Source organism: Dipodomys merriami, unplaced genomic scaffold (assembly GCF_024711535.1).
Source record: "Dipodomys merriami isolate MVZ:Mamm:240054 unplaced genomic scaffold, mDipMer1.0.p SCAF_20, whole genome shotgun sequence".
NCBI classification, from domain to species: domain Eukaryota; kingdom Metazoa; phylum Chordata; class Mammalia; order Rodentia; family Heteromyidae; genus Dipodomys; species Dipodomys merriami.
This window is the reverse complement of record NW_027203382.1, coordinates 21,413,617-21,430,432: the sequence shown is the minus strand read 5'-3', so window position 1 is coordinate 21,430,432 and position 16,816 is coordinate 21,413,617. Positions and strand designations below refer to the sequence as shown.

Genomic DNA, 16,816 nt, shown 5'->3' with positions numbered 1-16,816 from the left:
TCAGCAAAGTAGAAAAAGCTGTTCTGTGTATATAAAAACATTTGCCACATGCTTGTAATCAGGCTATCATTGTACCTTTATTACCACTAGGAGAAAACATGGCTGCGGGAACACTCATCTGCACCCACTTAAGTAATAAATACCTGCAGCAGAATCAGGCTGGCAAAGGGGAGATCAGAAGGAAGGGAAGAAAATAAAACCGTAATAAAAAATGGAAAAGTATAAGAAAATGAGAGGAAATGAAAGTATTCATGGTATTAAATTTTTTAATTAGTTTTAAATATTCTCATCAAAATCTCAGTTGTTCTATGTATGTATAAAAATAAATAAATAACAGCTACTGAAACACTAAACCCCGAATCTGCCTCACTGTGTCATGGAGATTATGCTACAATAGAGAAATCTGGCAAGCCCTTTCTAAGAGGTGCCATATGCCAGCCCAAAAAGCCCTGCCAAGCCACAGAGTGCTTTCCAGGCTGGTGACAGAACCACAGAGCCACGGAGATGAAGTACACTCTGGGATAGGGAACAGAAACAAGTGCATTTCATTGCTCGCAGAAAGCTCTAGCAAGGAGGAGCTCAGTGCTCAGAAGGGCCACATTTCATGGGCTTCATAGGAAGTATATTTCTATACTTACCGAAGAAAATTCTATGTGATATAGAAGACACATAGATGCACAGTATACTGCTACAAAATGTAGTTATATTTCCGTACAACAAATGTTTGAGTGCCTCAGTTATAGGAAGATCTAGGCTATTTTGGGGAGATAGGAACTTTATTTTAGACCAGCCATCTTCGGAAAGAGAAATCTCAAGCCCAGAACCACCAAGCCAAGGTGTCTGTTTCTTTTTTTTCCCCCCTGGTTGGTCGTGGGACTTGAACTCTGGGGCCTGGGCACTGTCGCTTGAGCCACAGCACCACTTCCGGTTTTCTGGTGTTTAACTGAAGATAAGAGTGTCACAGACTTTGCAGCCCAGGCTGGCTTTGAACCGCGATTCTCAGATCTCAGCCTCCTGACTAGCTAGGATTACAGGCATGAGCCACCTGCACCCAGCTCTGTTCTCTTTATATAAGCAGTTTGACCACCACAGGTCAGCTCATATTTTAATTGTGATTGGCTAAGCAAACTGGCCCAAGGTTTGAATTTGCTGCTGGGGCAGATGAAGAAGGGACACAGGACCAGGTGGGTCTTAGCAGGTACAATGGGGGAGGGGGCGCTCCCCACTGGAAATCTTTGTAACTACAGTCTTTGTTCCTGTCCCGGGTAACAGTTGTAGTTGTCAGTGAAGTACACATGTGCAGGGCTAGTTAACACCCTCAGGGTAGGGGATTTATGACCAATTTCAGAAAAACAGTTAAATGGGAGGGAGGGAGGGGGTTCGTCTTCAAGGAGCAAGTTGTATAGTTCCTGCCATCATGAAGGCCATACTCCAGTAGATTTTGTTGTTGTTGTTGTTCCAGTCCTAGGGCTTGAAGTCGGGTGCTGGGGGGGGGGGGGGGGGTATTGTTTTGTTTTGTTTTGTTGTTGTTCCAAGCCAGCACTCTACCACTTGAGCTACAGCTCCACTTCCAAAGATTCTCACAAACGTTTTGCCCAAGCTGGTTTTGAACCGATGTGGTGACCCCCACCAAAATTAGGGCATCTGAGCCATGGTTCACTGGCAGGAAGTCCTTCCTGCTGTCTGGCCTCAGTCCCTCTTGCTACAGGAAACTCACTCTCTTCTGAGCCCTCCTCCCTTGGGAGAGGAGGATTAAGTGCCCTCATAGCTTAGTAGCCCACTTTCCCAGTTAAGACTGCAAGCTTCCAGGTCTATCTCCAATTAATATTATCCATCATTCTGTAAATCTATTTTCTAGTCACATCCCCTCTGAACTGCCAATACATATTGTAAGAATGGGGCAAACATTAAAGGCAGAAAACCTCCTTGTAGAAAGAAATTCCAGGTTAATTATTGAAGAAAATTCTCAGCAGTAGAGACTCAAAGTAAATTAGGGAGTTGAACAGGCTAAGTGTGGTAAATGACAGTGAAACTCAGGAGACTGGAAACCTGGAAGGTGCTTTGATTTGGGGTGTGTTAAGTAAGAAGCCTGGAATGTATTTTGGTAACTGTCAACTAAACGCTTATCAGGACTGAAACAAAGGGGGAACCCTTTGCTTCCATGACCTATTGCTTTACTTATTGAGACTCTATTTGTGATTACCAACTGCTAGTTCTGCTTCTCTAAACCTGCTTGCTATCACATATGACCACCTGCCCACCTGCGTGTGGCTTTAAAACCCTGCTGTAAGAGAGCTTGGCTGCTGTTCTTCACTGTCAATAGGGGAGAGCAGTTACTGCGGCTAATAAAGATCCTAGCCTGATGGACTGAGTGTCGGTGACTCTTTTTGCTGATAGTGGGTCCCACCAGGAAGTTGGGATACTTCACAACCCCCAGATCTCAGCCTTTGAGTAGCTAGGATTACAGGTGTGAGCCATTGGCACTGGCTTTCTAGTAGATTTTTAATTAAGGTCAGTAGCTAGAGAGTTCAACCCAACCTGGGGCATATGTGAAAACCTAGGTGGAAAATCTCAAGTCTAGTCCAGTTCTCTCATTTTCCTGGAGAAAGAACTAAGGCTAGAAAGGAGAGGGTACCAGTGGATGAGCAAAAAACACACTGGTGGGCTAGGAAGGTGGCTCAGTGGTAGAGCGCTTGCCTTGCATGCATGAGGCCCTGGGTTCGATTCCTCAGCACCACATAAGCAAAAAGAAAAAACCCAGAAGTGGCGCTGTGGCTCAAGTGGTAGAGCACGAGCCTTGAGCTGAAGAGCTTAGGGACAGTGCCCAGGCCCAGAGTTCAGGCCCCATGACCGGACCCAAAAAAACACCGGTGTAAACCACTCATTCACTGGATTCCACATTCCACTCAATTCAAAAGAGCTAAATTAATTCATGGCAAATAGATTTTAAACACTCTGATGATCCTAGCAAGAAGGCAGTAAGTAATAACAGTGTTTACCACACTTGGAAAAGTTTCTATCACAACACAGTTAAAATGAAAAGTTGATGAACAAAAGCACCAACACCAGGGTAGTCAAAAATCTGAGTGGTCTGGTGACTAAGGCTGTGTGTGCCGAGATCAATGTCCCCTTCAGATGCACCTCCCTTTCCCTACCTTTTGTGGTATAGGAGCAAGTAAGTCTCCACCCACTACTCTGGAGCCTTCCCAAAACCCAAACTTCTCAGCCAGGCACTGGTGGCTCACACCTGTAATCCTAGCTACTCAGGAGGCTGAGATCTGAGGATCACAGTTCAAAGCCAGCCCAACCAGGAACCTCTGTGGGACTCTTATCTCCAATTAACCACCAGAAAACCGGAAGTGGCGCTGTGGCTCAAGTGGTTGAGCACTTGCCTTGAGCTGAAGAGCTGAGGGACAGCGCCCAGGCCCAGAGTTAAAGACCCATGACCGACCAAAACAAACAAACTTCTGGCCACTCCCAGGCACTGAAGAAGCAGGCACTGTTGTCCAGAGACAAGGCGTTTCTTTTTTGATGGCAGTCTAGCTTTAAGGGGTTCTATGAAAGGAGTACCCTATAGACACTTTACTGTCCATGTCAGTCAGAAATCCATATATTCTTACATTTTAGGGGCTACAAGATGCCACATAGAAAGTTAACATTTTCATATAAATGAGTACATAAATTGAAGAAGCGTAAGATAAAAAGCATCTGGTTTGGAAAATCACCACTCTGCCTGCATGGAGACAGTGTTCAATGGCTCAAGAGCAGAGACTGGGGAAGGAGAAGAGGGGAAGGCCCCCCCAAATTCCCACAAGGTCACCTTCACCCCTCCTAACACATTCCCGGATGAAAAGCGGGGGGGGGGGGGGGGGGGTGGTGGAGACAATGAAGGGTCAATTGGACAGCTTTCTTTTGGAGTTGGAATAACAGCTCCACTGGTTTCCTGCAGCTGAGAAAACACTTTCTTTCTTTCGTCTTTGAAATTCATCTCCTCCCACTTCTAGCTTGAAGAGGAAGGAAGGAACAAGTACACAGGTATAAGCTATTCCTTCCAGCTAAGAGTGCAAGTTCCTGGCCTTTTTCAGCTGCAGTTCTACCCAGTCACCCAGTAGATAGCATTCTCTACCTTCTTCTTGTCATGGAAAAATGGGCTGGTGAGAGACCAAGTGAAACACTCAAGGAAGTAGGAAAATTCGAATTTAAGTAGGAAAATTCGAATTTATTACATGGGTGGGCCCAAAGTCTTAATAGGGTTCCATAGAGAGGTGGAACTACTAGAGCTATGCTGTTAGCTGATAGGTGAGTTTAAACTAGGGGAGGGGGTGGCTCAGGCAGGAGCTGGGAGGGTGGTGAGAAAGCATGTGGCCCTGAGACTGTAAACAGGAGCAGAACCCAAGGGTGTGGCCGTGTGTAAGAATTTTACAGCCATTCCATTGATTAAAGTTAGTGCACTTGGGTCAATTGTCATTTAGAAGTCAAGCCCTGGACTGTGCCCTGCAGAGGTCCTGTCTCATTTCAGATTTCTGTGCTTCATGTCAGTCAAGCTCCTTGACATTCTGAACTAGGTCATCATACCAACCCTAGGCGCCCCATCTGACAAGGCTCACATTTGGGGATGGTACCAGCTGGCAGAGAACTGTCACACACATGGAATTCCCTCCAACTTTTGAGAAGCAGCCTGTTAAGGTTCTTAAAATATACTTGCAAAAAATTCCAGACTCTTCTTGGGGGTGTGGCTCAGGTAGAACATTTGCTTACCTTGAGTAAGACCCTGGGTTTAATCCTATCCCCTGCTCCCCTCCCAAAAAGGAGGACCAAATGAACAACCCAGGAATCCTGCTTCTAACACTATATCAACAAAAATGAAAATAACCTCAGATAGTGATCACCACAACTCTAGTCACTCACCAGTCCTGTCACATCCAACCTTTACTTTCCTACTTTTAATTCATTTTAAAAAAAAAGAAAGAAAGAAAGAAAGAAAACATGGAATCAAAGGACAGACCTAAGGTAGGAGGCATTCTTTTCCATGAAACAAGTCATTGCTCACATTGGCCATGTTCCATCAGCTTTAAACTGTGAAGGCCAGCACCCTGGCATCAAAACCAAATGTGGGCCTCAAAGCTGGGCTGTTGTGCACACTGAAGGAACTGTTATTGGGCTACAAGGTAAACAGGCCCAAGGGGGAGGCAGTACAGGAAACAGATCTTAATTACTGTTATTTGAGTCAAACCTAGCCTTTCTGCAGCCAATTGGGTAGAATGATGGGGACCGAGCAAACAGGGCTCCTTTGAAGACACTGGACTTGTCTCTTTACCTTCCTTCCTTCTGTCCCCCAAGGAACCCAATGCTTTGGTGTTCAGGTAGCCCGAAGATTGAATCAAGGCAGCTGAATTAAGGCCCTCCACATAGAGGGAGGAATCAGACAGCACTAGGCCTGTCCTCTTAGATACTAAATGAAGACAACGAAGTGGAAAAACTAGGATCCTAATTTGGTGGGGAGGCCTGGGAAAAGTTTGCTGAAGTCAGCTGGCAGAGGTGTGGCAGCAAGGTGGACTCCATGCATACAGATCAGTGAGGAGTGAGGGTCCTGAAGAGCCCAGACATGAGATGGAACAAGATTAGCCATAAATTAGCCCAGAGCAGAACAGAAGCAGGATTGTTTCATAGCAGAAACAGAGAGCCCTAGAAGACTTCTAAAGCATCTTAGCTCATGGTACCCCCAAGTGTGGCTCAGTGGTTAGTCATCACTGAGGGCCAATGAGTCCCAATAGAAATCTGAACCATATGTAAGATGCTCCCACGAGGTCATCTGAAAGAAGCTCAACAGCAGGTCCAAGTTAGTGTTCAAAACTGCACCTTTCAGAAGTCTGTGCTTAAATCATGACTTTTGACACACTTAACCAGTTTCTCCTTGCTATTCACTTAAGAGCCCCTTCTGTAGCAAATAATGAAAATGAGTTTCCAGTAAGATCAAAAACCGCTTCAATCTAACAAGATAAAGAAAACATGACAGACTAGCATTCAGTCCTGGAAGATGTCTTTAATTAGATGTCTTTAATTAGAATAATGCTAATGAACATATCCTTGGGAAAGAAAAGTAAATATGCTGCCATATTAACTAGGGCTATGGGATGTTAGCTAACCATTGTTTTTACTATCTTGGTCTAGCTATGTTTTCAGTATTAAGGTTGAACTAGACCTGTTAAGATTTTCTTTTCCGGTACTAGGGTTTAAAGTCAAAGCCTCACAATTATTCAGCCTGTTTGCTCTGCTTGTTTCCTCTACCACTTAAGCCATGCCTCTATTCCACCTTTTTGCTGGTTAATTAGAGATGGAGTCTCAAGAACTTTTTAGCCCAGGCTGGCTTTAAAATATAATCCTCTAAGTTTCAACCTCCTGAATAGCTAGGGTTACAGGTTTGAGCCACTGGTACCCCGCTAAGACTTTTTATTTGCTACACTCCACAAAGATATGACTTGACTTGCTACCTACTTTACTTACAAAATACATTTTATGGGTATATATTAAAGAGGAAGACAAGCTTGGCAAAACTGTGGATCAGCAGCATATCACAAAATAACTTTCAAGAAGAGCTTAACAAAAATAGTCCTAACTTCATGTCCTTTTTTTTTTGGGGGGGGGGGGGGCGGCGCGCAGAGGTCAGTCATGGGGCTTGAACTTAGTGACTGGGCGCTATCCCTGAACTTTTTTGCTCAAGGCTAGCGTTCTACCACTTTGAGCCACAGCACCACTTCTGGTTTTCTACCGATAAGAGTCTCATGGACTTTGCTGTCCCAGCTGGCCTTGAACTACAAATCCTCAGATCTCAGCCTCCTGAGTAGCTATGATTACAGGGGTGAGCCACCAGCACCTAGCCTTGTGTCTTTTTTTCTTCTCCCCTGCCAGTTCTGGGACTTGAACTCAGGGCTTGAGTGCTGTTCCTGAGCCCCTTTGTGTTCAAGGCTAGTGCTCTACCACTTGAGCCACAGCAGCACTTCCAGCCTTTTCTGAGTAGTTAGTCTCACAGACTTTCCTGCATGAGCTGGCTTCGAACCTTTAACCCCATATCTCAGCCTGCTGAGTAGCTGGGATTTCAGGTGTGAGCCACCAGCATTGGGCCTCATGCCCTATTAAGGCACTACTTGTGCTGGGCGCTGGTGGCTCACACCTGTAATCTTAGCTACTCAGGAGGCTGAGATCTGAGGATCGAGGTTCAAAGCCAGCCCAGGCAGGAACATCCATGAGACTCTTATCTCCAATAAACCACTAGAAAACGGGAAGTGGCACTGTGGCTCAAGATAGAGCGCTTGCCTTGAGCTGAAGAGCGCAGGGACAGGGCCCAGGCCCAGAGTTCAAGCCCAATGACTGACCAAAAAAAAAAAAAAAGACACTATTTGACATGAGGGAACACTACTATACTGTACTAAGGAAATACCCACCAAGCATCAGTGGATTGGGCACAGTGCCAAAGTGACTATTCAGCAATGGGACAAAGCCTTGCTTAACTTCTGACCTCAGTTACCTTCCATCAACATGGGCAAGTTCAGAATCTGAAAGTTTTCCGGACAATAATACTGAATAGAGCACATGGGGATCAAATCCAAAAAACCACTCCCTCACCAGCTCCAACCCAGGAGTTCTTACAGCCAGCTCCTTATGCCATTTTTATGTCACATGCGCACCAGAAGTCTATGCTGAAATTAAATCATTGTTTCCTATTTCACAGGAACAAAATGTAATACAATGAACAACTTTTCTTATTTTCTGTATTCCCAATGCTTTGTAACCTGAGGCTGCTCCTGCCAGAGCCAGCTGTGAGTACAGCTTTCACTTTGCAAACCAACCAAGCCAGAACCTCAACCTGCCAACTACTCATCTACCTGGCTCTTCCACTCAAGAGACAATATTCCTCTCTCCCCCATATCAAGGTTCTGGCACAGGCAAGCAGATCCAGCCCCTGCACAACAAGTTCACTGAAATTAGTCAACCGAGCCAATCCTAAACCATCTTGCCCAGCAGAGCTTTTCCCATGGAAACCATAGGAAAGGCAAAGGCCAGCCTTCCCCAGTTCCCTGGGCCTCCTGACTGATCCTGCTGCTCCCCAGGATCTAGAGTGTCCCCTCCTCTTGGGAACTATCTTTTCATTCCAATTGTCCTAAGTCTGCTGAGGTTACCATACTGAAAAATTGCAAAACTTATATTTTAAAATGCACACAAGCCAGGCATATTAGTTTAAGCTTGTAATCCTACCTACTTAGGAGGCAAAGATTTGGGGGTTGTGGTTCAAAGCCAACAATCCAGGCATAAATATGTGAGATCTCTTTCTCAACCACTGACTGGCTGGGCGAAGTGGCCTGTGTCATGGGGAAAACACAATGGCTAGAAGTGGTGCCTGTCATCCCTACAATGTAGGAGGAACACAGCCCAGGCTGGCCTGGACATAAAACAAGATCCTACCTCAAAAATAAACAACCAGAAAGAGGCTGAAGGTACGGCTCAAGAGAGCCAGAGAGCATCTGCCTAGGAAGTGAGGCCCCGAGTTTATTACTAGTTCTGCCAAACACATACACACATACTCACACATACACACACAAATGGCTTGATGTCCTTGTTTTGTTTGTTTGTAGCGATCCTGGGGTTTGAACCTAAGGTCTCACTCTTGCTAGCAGGCTTTCTACCACCATTTTTGCTTTAGTTATTTTTCAAAAAAACTTTTTTATTCCCCCAGACCTAGACGACCATGGTGCTCCTGTTTAATATTCCCACTGTAGCTGGGATGACAGGTGCTTGCTACCACAGCCAGCTTTTCCTGTTGAGGTAGGACCCTCAAGCTGGCTTCAAACTATAGTCCCTAGCATGTCAGCCTACTGAACAGCTAAGATTACAGGTAAAAGCCACTGTGAACAGTTGAATTTATTTTCTTTTTTTTTGGGGGGGGGGGTGGGTGGGTCCGGTTGTGGGGCCTGAACTCTGGGCCTAGGCGCTGTCCCTCAGCTCTTCAGCTCAAGGCTAGCGCTCTACAACTTGAGCCACAGCGCCACTTCCGGCTTTTTTTCTTTTTGCTTATGTGGTGCTGAGGAATCAAACCCAGGGCCTCATGCATGCAAGGCAAGCGCTTACCACTGAGCCACTTTCCCAGCCCCTGAATTTATTTTCTTAATCCCATAAATTTCCCTTAAACCTTCACCACCTGTTCCCAATTACATATAGGCAGATGGCAAGCAGAAAAACAGAAAAACATGTCACACATATTAATGGAGAATAAGGAAGTAGAAAATGATGATATTCAGCTTGCTTTTTGGTGAAGAAATAATATGTGTGGTATTCTATATGAAATATAATCGTATTCTGCTATAAACTTAAATGATATTCTTCCCTCTAACCTTCTCAAGGTACACAGCAAGGGGCATCATGTTATATATAAAGAGAACTTAGAGAACAAATTTCAGAATCAATGTTCTAATCAGACAGAAATCCAATGCAATTTTACAAACTAAATCCCAATTTATTCTAGCATCTAGAATGAATTAAAGGAAATATTCTTGGGAGGGATAGGGATCATAACAATCGCCATGTCAGCTAGGGATAAAAACACACAAGTATGGAGATTCCACTCCCTGGTGCCCATTGCAATATAAGTTACCTCCCACTCTTGACCATTTCCACTGCTACCCACTTCACCCAAGGCCCGCCACTTAAGTGCTCTCATTCTTTCATTTAGTCATCACAAGAATCCTATAAGGAAGCATCACAATTGCCATTTTTTTTCAGAAAAGGAAACATGAATCAATGAGAAGTTAGATAACATTTACAGGGGGTGTTTTGAGAAAGAACAAATTCCTGACCTCTGACCCCCAAAGAGCATCTGCATTCAAAACTCAGTTTGATATCACTAGATTCTGGATATTAGTATTATAGTTTTGATCTGTCTTCCATCTATGCTTTCCCCTATATAAGAACATAAAATTAAAGAGTCTACAACAGGTATACCCACTAGACCATGAGGTGGTCAGAAGAGCCCAGGGAATGCTACACCTCCCTCCCTCACCTGCCCTGTACATAGGGCCAGGGTTGACTTCCAGATATGCCATTCCAAAGGCATATCTTTGTTTAAGAATACAACCACTGCCTTAAACACCCTATTACTGTTTGGAAAAGTATTCTTTTTTTTCTTCCAGCCATAACTTGCCAGGTAAACGTTCTACCTCTTCAGCCATGCCCCAAGTTCTTTCTGATTTAATTTTCAAATAGGTTTCAAGCTATTTGCCTGAGACTCAGCCTAACCTATACTACCCTCCTCACCTATATTCCTTCAGTAGCTGGAATGTCAAGTGTGTGACACAGCATCCGGTTTGGAAAAGCATTCTTATAATGTGGCAGTAATCATAATTTTTTTAAATAATAGAAAAGTGTAATGTATATTTTTAGGTATCAAAGAGGGCCCTCAGTACTTGGCAGAGATGTACTTCACCCTTTCAACAACTGCCACTGTACTTTGGATGTTAGTGTCCCCCCACTCCCTGAAAAAAAAAGCCCATGTGTTGGCTGTCAATGGATGGTGCTATTGAGAGTATGGAACCTTTAAGAGACAGGCCTAGTGGAAAGGTCACTGGGGAAGTGCCTTTGATACTGAGACCCCAAAACATCCCCGGCTCTCTCTGTCTCTGTCTCTGTCTCTCTGCTTTAAACAACCACCATGAGATGAGCAGGCCTCTTCTCCAACGTGATCCCAAGCCAAAGAAGCAGCTGGCCAAGTAACCATGAACTAAAATCTCTAAAACCATAAACTACAATAAACATTTCCTCTTTTTAAACTGCCTATCTCAGGTATTTGTTACAGTATGGAAAGGTGACAAATACAACTCCACAAGGAAAATACTTACTGTCACTTCTCACAAACAAGAAAACATTAAATTTTTTTGCATGAGTATGAGCTACTTGTATGAGAAAAATTTATACTATATGCTGACTTTGAAAAGGGGAACACAAAGTAAGTAAAAGACTAATACCAGAGAGAAAAAGGGGAAAATGTCTAGTTAATTTTTCACAAAAGAGAAAATTGGAGATGACATAGAAGAAGGGCCTTTTAAAGTGTGGTAGGATACCAGCTCCAGGCAGCTGGGTCCTCAAACTCTTCTCGGCTCAGCTGGGGTGTCATCTCTAGCACAGAGCTGCTGACATACATCCCCAGTGAAATAATTTTTGACACAGGGTGACAATGCTTAAAGTTTCTAGTAATTGGTTTGGACTTGAGATATTATATAGATATTCAGCATATGAGTAAAAACTGTTTTAGACTTAGAACAAGCATAAACCACAATCCACATCTCCTTGTAATCATGACTTTCCTCTTTCAGTTGTTATACGATGAAAAAATAAAGTTTCCATTAATAATACTTGTCTACATTCTTACCCACTATGGTACTGAACAAAAATTTCCATTTCTACTATGTTCCACATTTTTCACATTTTCCCTCCTGATAACATTACAAAACTCCCACTCTTTCTCAAATAAATAGAAAGACTATTCCAAGCTCTCTGAAGTTAACTAAAATAAGACATAAACGCACAATAAAGGGCTGGGGATGCAGCTCATGGGTATAGTGCTTGCCCAACATGAACAACTGGGTTCTATCACCAGTGAAAAGAGAAAGAGAGAAAAGGAGGGAGAGAGAGAGAGACAGAGACAGAGACACAGAGAGAGAGACAGAGAGAGAGAGAGACAGAGAGGGGGGGAGAGAGAGAACAACAAAAATTATACTTAAACCTGAACCAAAGTTAATGCTATCTTTGGAAAGTTTCCTCTCCTTTTGAATACTATTATTTTATACACTTATTTTTTTTTTGCTAACTTAGCATCTAGGAATAATCTCTTTTGAGAGATTGCATAAAACAAGTTAGATCTGCAAACAATCTTTAAAGCTATCAAATAGATAACAATGATCAAAACTAAAAAACAAAAATTTTCAACTTACATTTAACTCAAATTTAAGCCAACACTAGGAAAAGGCCAAAGAAAAGCAGAAAACTGCTCTCTGCAGTAGGAAGCAATCACTTGGCTAGTGAAGAACACAAAAACTTCTTCACCCATATCTCTAAGGACTACATCAAACTCAGCCATAAATTCACATTCAGCACAGGTGCATGGCACATCATGAGCATTTAGTTCAACATTAGCTTGTACTCAATGTCCACTTCACTCAACTCAAAGTTACCCAACTGCTCTGTGCCTGTTTCCTTATGCACAAAACAGAAACAATAGTAGTTCCTACTCCTAGAAATATTAGCATTGACAATATTTCCAAACCACTTAGGACACAACAATGCTAGCTGCCAATATTATTATTAGTGCCCTCTAAAAGGAAGTTCACGAGCTTTACAGGCTGGGATCTGAATCCAGTGGAGCTGAAGCCATAATGTTTCCATTTCCTCAAACTTTAGCAGTAGCTGACACTTGGTCAGGGACTTACAGATGGCCAGCTGTCTTCCCACTGCTCAAGGAAAGCCCAGGGGAGAGACAAGAAACGCAAGGACTCTCTTCCTGTTGGCTGTCCAGGAATTTGCAGCAGCTTCTTTACCCAACTTCAAATGACCAAAAAACAATTCCTCGTTGTATTTCTGTCTGCAATTGTCCATTTATTCTTTTCTAAAGGAGACTTAGAAGTCTTAGACCCACTTAAAACAAACAGCAATTAACAACAAAGGAACTACTCGTTTATGCAGCACTCACTGGGCTGTGACAGATGCTATGACATGAAGACAATTTCTCCCAGCCTATGAGGTAATCACTATTATTAACTCTACTGCAGCAGGGGGACATTTGAGCTCTAGGAATTAAGTCACCCAGGGTCACGGATCCTCAGGAGTGAGGACAGAACTAAAACTAGTAGAAACTTCAAAGCCATTCTCCATTTTGGTGGAAGTCCTGAGGCCTGAGGTCTGAATTCAGGACAATCATGCTGGCTCGGCTTCCTTACTCTTGGGAACTTTTCTGCCCACGCTGGCCTTCCAATGTTATCCTCCAGATCTTAGCCTCCTAAACAGGTAGGATTGTAGGTAGGAGCTACCAGTGCCCAAGTCCATCCTTAATTGCTCTGTTACACTGAATGTGGAAAGAGAATAAACATTCAAAAATCAAAAATGAAAAATCATAGGGGTGTCTGTCACCTGTCAAAATGCACTGAGTTATAAACTGACATGAATTGAAACCCCTTTCTCTAACTATTCAAAGATAATAAGATTTTAAAAATAAATAAAAAGCAAGTGAAGTACTGAACATTCAAAAATAAATTATTTTTAGAAAACCAATCAAGAATCCATTTTCCAATTAAGTTATTGCTTAATAAATGAAAATATTGAATAAAAACCCGGAGATGCTCCTTTGGTAAGGAAGTACTTTAGTCTTTACAGCTCCATTATTCAGGGACTATACAACTAAGACATGTAGATGGCTCCAGTGGTTACCACCATGGTATATTACATATGCTGTGTTTTCAGCAAACAGAATCATCTCTCATGCCTCTCATAGATCTGCTGCAGGCCAGTATAATTTACAATTAACTTCATGATCACAAAAAGAGATGTCAGCCATCAAAGAATGACATCATGAGTTCCCAAAACTGTATCTTCATTCTGTTGACTGCCAGACCCACTGGGCATAAATCTCAGATCAGTTCCCCCAGAATATAATCAGTTTTTAAATAAAACTGAGAGCTCAGAAACAAAGTTTAACATTAACAATCAATTAATTTTACTAAGACAACTCAATGAGGAATAAAATGACCAGTTGAATAAATGGCACTAGAACTGAATAAATATGAAAGAATGAAGCCAAAGCAAGATAAATCAGGGAAAATGAGACATGGGAAACAGAAGGCAAACACTGTACTGATAAACACTTTGATTAAAAATACTATACAGATACCATTTTCTTTGCTTTAAGCCTTATAGTTGCTCAAGAAGCTGCAACATTCAGGTTTTTAGAAAGAAAAGGGAAGAAAGGAATGAAGGAAGAGAGAGAGGAAATTAGAGAAGAAAACGGAAATAAGAAAAGGAAGAAAAGCCTTCCCCTCTAACCTTGCCTCCTTGATTAAATACAGACAGACAGACACTTATTGGGGGTGTCTCTTGAGAAAACGGCTCCTGTGGGCATCAAAATGTTTACCAAGGAAAACTCTTATCATAAGGATAGCTCCCTGTTTTGAAGAACGCAGCAATAATGAATAAATTTATCCCAGGACAAACTTGAATCAAGCCATCTTTTTCTACCATAATACCTTTGAAAGTAGAGTGATCATTTCACTTGCTATTAGGTGTGCCCAACATATCTGTCTGGGTTGAACACTAGACCTTTCTTTGTTTTGCATGACAATAATAAATTTTTCTGGTCTCTACCCTGATGTGTCCTTTTTTTGTGTGTGACAGTGTTACAAACTCAGTACTCAAGTGCCAGGTAGATGCCTCCTCCTTTCAGACCTCCCTACTGGAGCATCACCAGCTCTGATAACAAAGTTGGATGCTTTTATTATATCATACACAAAAATTCACTCAAAATGGACCAAAGACGTAAATTTAACAGCTACAACTATGGCACTTGTTAAAAACTTACAAATAAACAAAAAAATAAATAAAAAGGAAAAGAAAGGAAAGAAAAATATAACTTCATTTTCATGAACTTTAGTTTGGTAAATATCTTCAGACCAAAGACCAATGAAAAAGTGTATAAGTATACTTCATCAAAATTAAGAATTTTTGTGCAGCAAGCAACATCATCAAATAAGGAAGACAAATCACTGAATGAGAAGATAATCATAAATTATCTATTATGAGGTATATATTTGGAATCAAAGATATATAAAGAACCCTAAAACTCAATAGAAAGACAACCCAATTTAGAAATGAAAAAAGGATACAAAGAGGAGGTACAAATGGACACTTCGTAGAAAGATGCTGAATATCATGAGTCATCAAGAAAAAGCAAAGGAAAGACTAAACAAGGTGTCAACTCACACTAGGATAGCTATTTTAAAAAGTAATGGTGGGCACATGCCTGTAATTCAGCTAGTCAGGAGGATGAGATTCATTAAGAACATAGTTGAAAGCTAATGTGAATTTTAAAAAGTCCACAAGACTCCAATCCCAAAATAACAGGCAAAAAGCCAAGTTGAGCTAGAAGCCAGTGGCTCATGTCTGTAATCCTACCTACAGAGGTTATTAGGTTGGACCTGTCTGCTGGTGGAAAAGCAATAGCTTAGGCATTTCTCCAAAAGCTTGAAAATAGGGAGTGTTTTTTGAACACCTGTTAATTTAAACAAGAATGGAGTGTCCCCCAAAGGCAAATTCTCAGCACTTTAAGAGCTGAACTGCTTCATGGGTTTCTTAAGTTATTCATCTGCTGTAAAATGCTTTGTAAAGCTTACATAAAATATTTTATGGATCTTCAAACATTTAGTTTTCATTAAAAAGTGCACATTTGAAATGGCTTAGCCTTAGCATCAGAGCTCTTGATTCTCTGACAATTTTCTTGTCTCATATCAAAGCAGCCCTTTTAAATAATACATCATAGTAATCCAAGGCCAGCTGGAGAGCTCCAACAAAGATGAAATTTCACAGTTTAACTGTGATCTTGGCCCCCACTTTTATGGATGGTACCCTCCTCCTCTGTACTTCTATTCACTCAGTACTGTAGCTAAGAAAAGAGAAATCAAGATTTACATATATAAACTATGAACATGTGGACAAAAATTAATCATATACACATACACTCATACCAGATGTGCAAGCAAACTGATCATCTGTTTCTGTTCTAATGCAAAAATAAATTAAATCTGTAATGGGCAAGCCCACTTTCTAAATACACCATATACAGCAACACCACATCATCATCCTCACAGACCACTCCACCACCACCATCACCTCCTTCTCCATTTCCCCCTTCAGAGGCAGGGATAAAATAAAATAAAAAAAATTCTAGAAAATGCAGTTTTGTGGCATGTTGAATTTTATACATTTAGCTTTGTAATGAAGCTGACAATGAGAGGATTGTGATTTGAGGCCAGCAGGGCAGTTTCTGCTGTTCCATCTCAATCCATAGCTAGACATGGTATGACATACCTACCTGTTATCCAAGCTCTGATGGAAAGCCTAAAATAAATGGATCAGCAGGAAATCAGTGGTTCACACCTGTAATCCTAGCTACTCTGGAGGCTGAGCTCTGAGGATTATAGTTCCTGCCCCAGCAGGAAAAGTCTGTGAGGCTCTTATGTCCAATCAAGCACCCCGTACCTCACCCCCCCAAAAAAATATCAAAATGGAGCTGTGGCTCAAAAAAGCCCAGCGATACTCAGGATCTAAGTTCAAACCTCAGGATGGGCACACACACACACAAAAAAAAGGTCCAGGTCTGTACCTGGATAGGCAATGAGACCCTATCGCAAAAATAATGAGCAAGAAGGGACAGTAGGATAAAAACCAAGGAGGAGGGTAACAATGCTCAATAGGAAATGTGTTCATTGCCTTACTCATGTAACTGTAACCCCCTCTGTGCATATCTTTACAATTTAAAAAATATTTTAAAAAATAATGAGCATATAAAAGGGCAGGAGACATGGCTCAAGTAGTACAGTGCCTGACTAGTAAGCATGAGACTCTGAGTTGAAACCGTTATACTGCCAAGAAAGAAGGAAAGAAAGAGAAAGAGAGAGAGAAAGAAAGAAAGAAGGAAAGAAAGAAAGAAAGAAGGAAAGAAAGAGAAAAAGAAAGAGAAAGAGAGAAAAAGAGAAAGAAAGAAAGTTTTAAAGAAATAAACAACACA

General features: G+C 42.0%; 1 protein-coding gene across 1 annotated transcript in view; it reads right to left on the bottom strand.

Annotated features, from left to right (window-relative positions):
• LOC138832927 (serine incorporator 5-like) overlaps positions 1-16,816 on the bottom strand; it is a 101,758-nt gene that overhangs the window by 65,339 nt on the left and 19,603 nt on the right. The window lies entirely within an intron of this gene.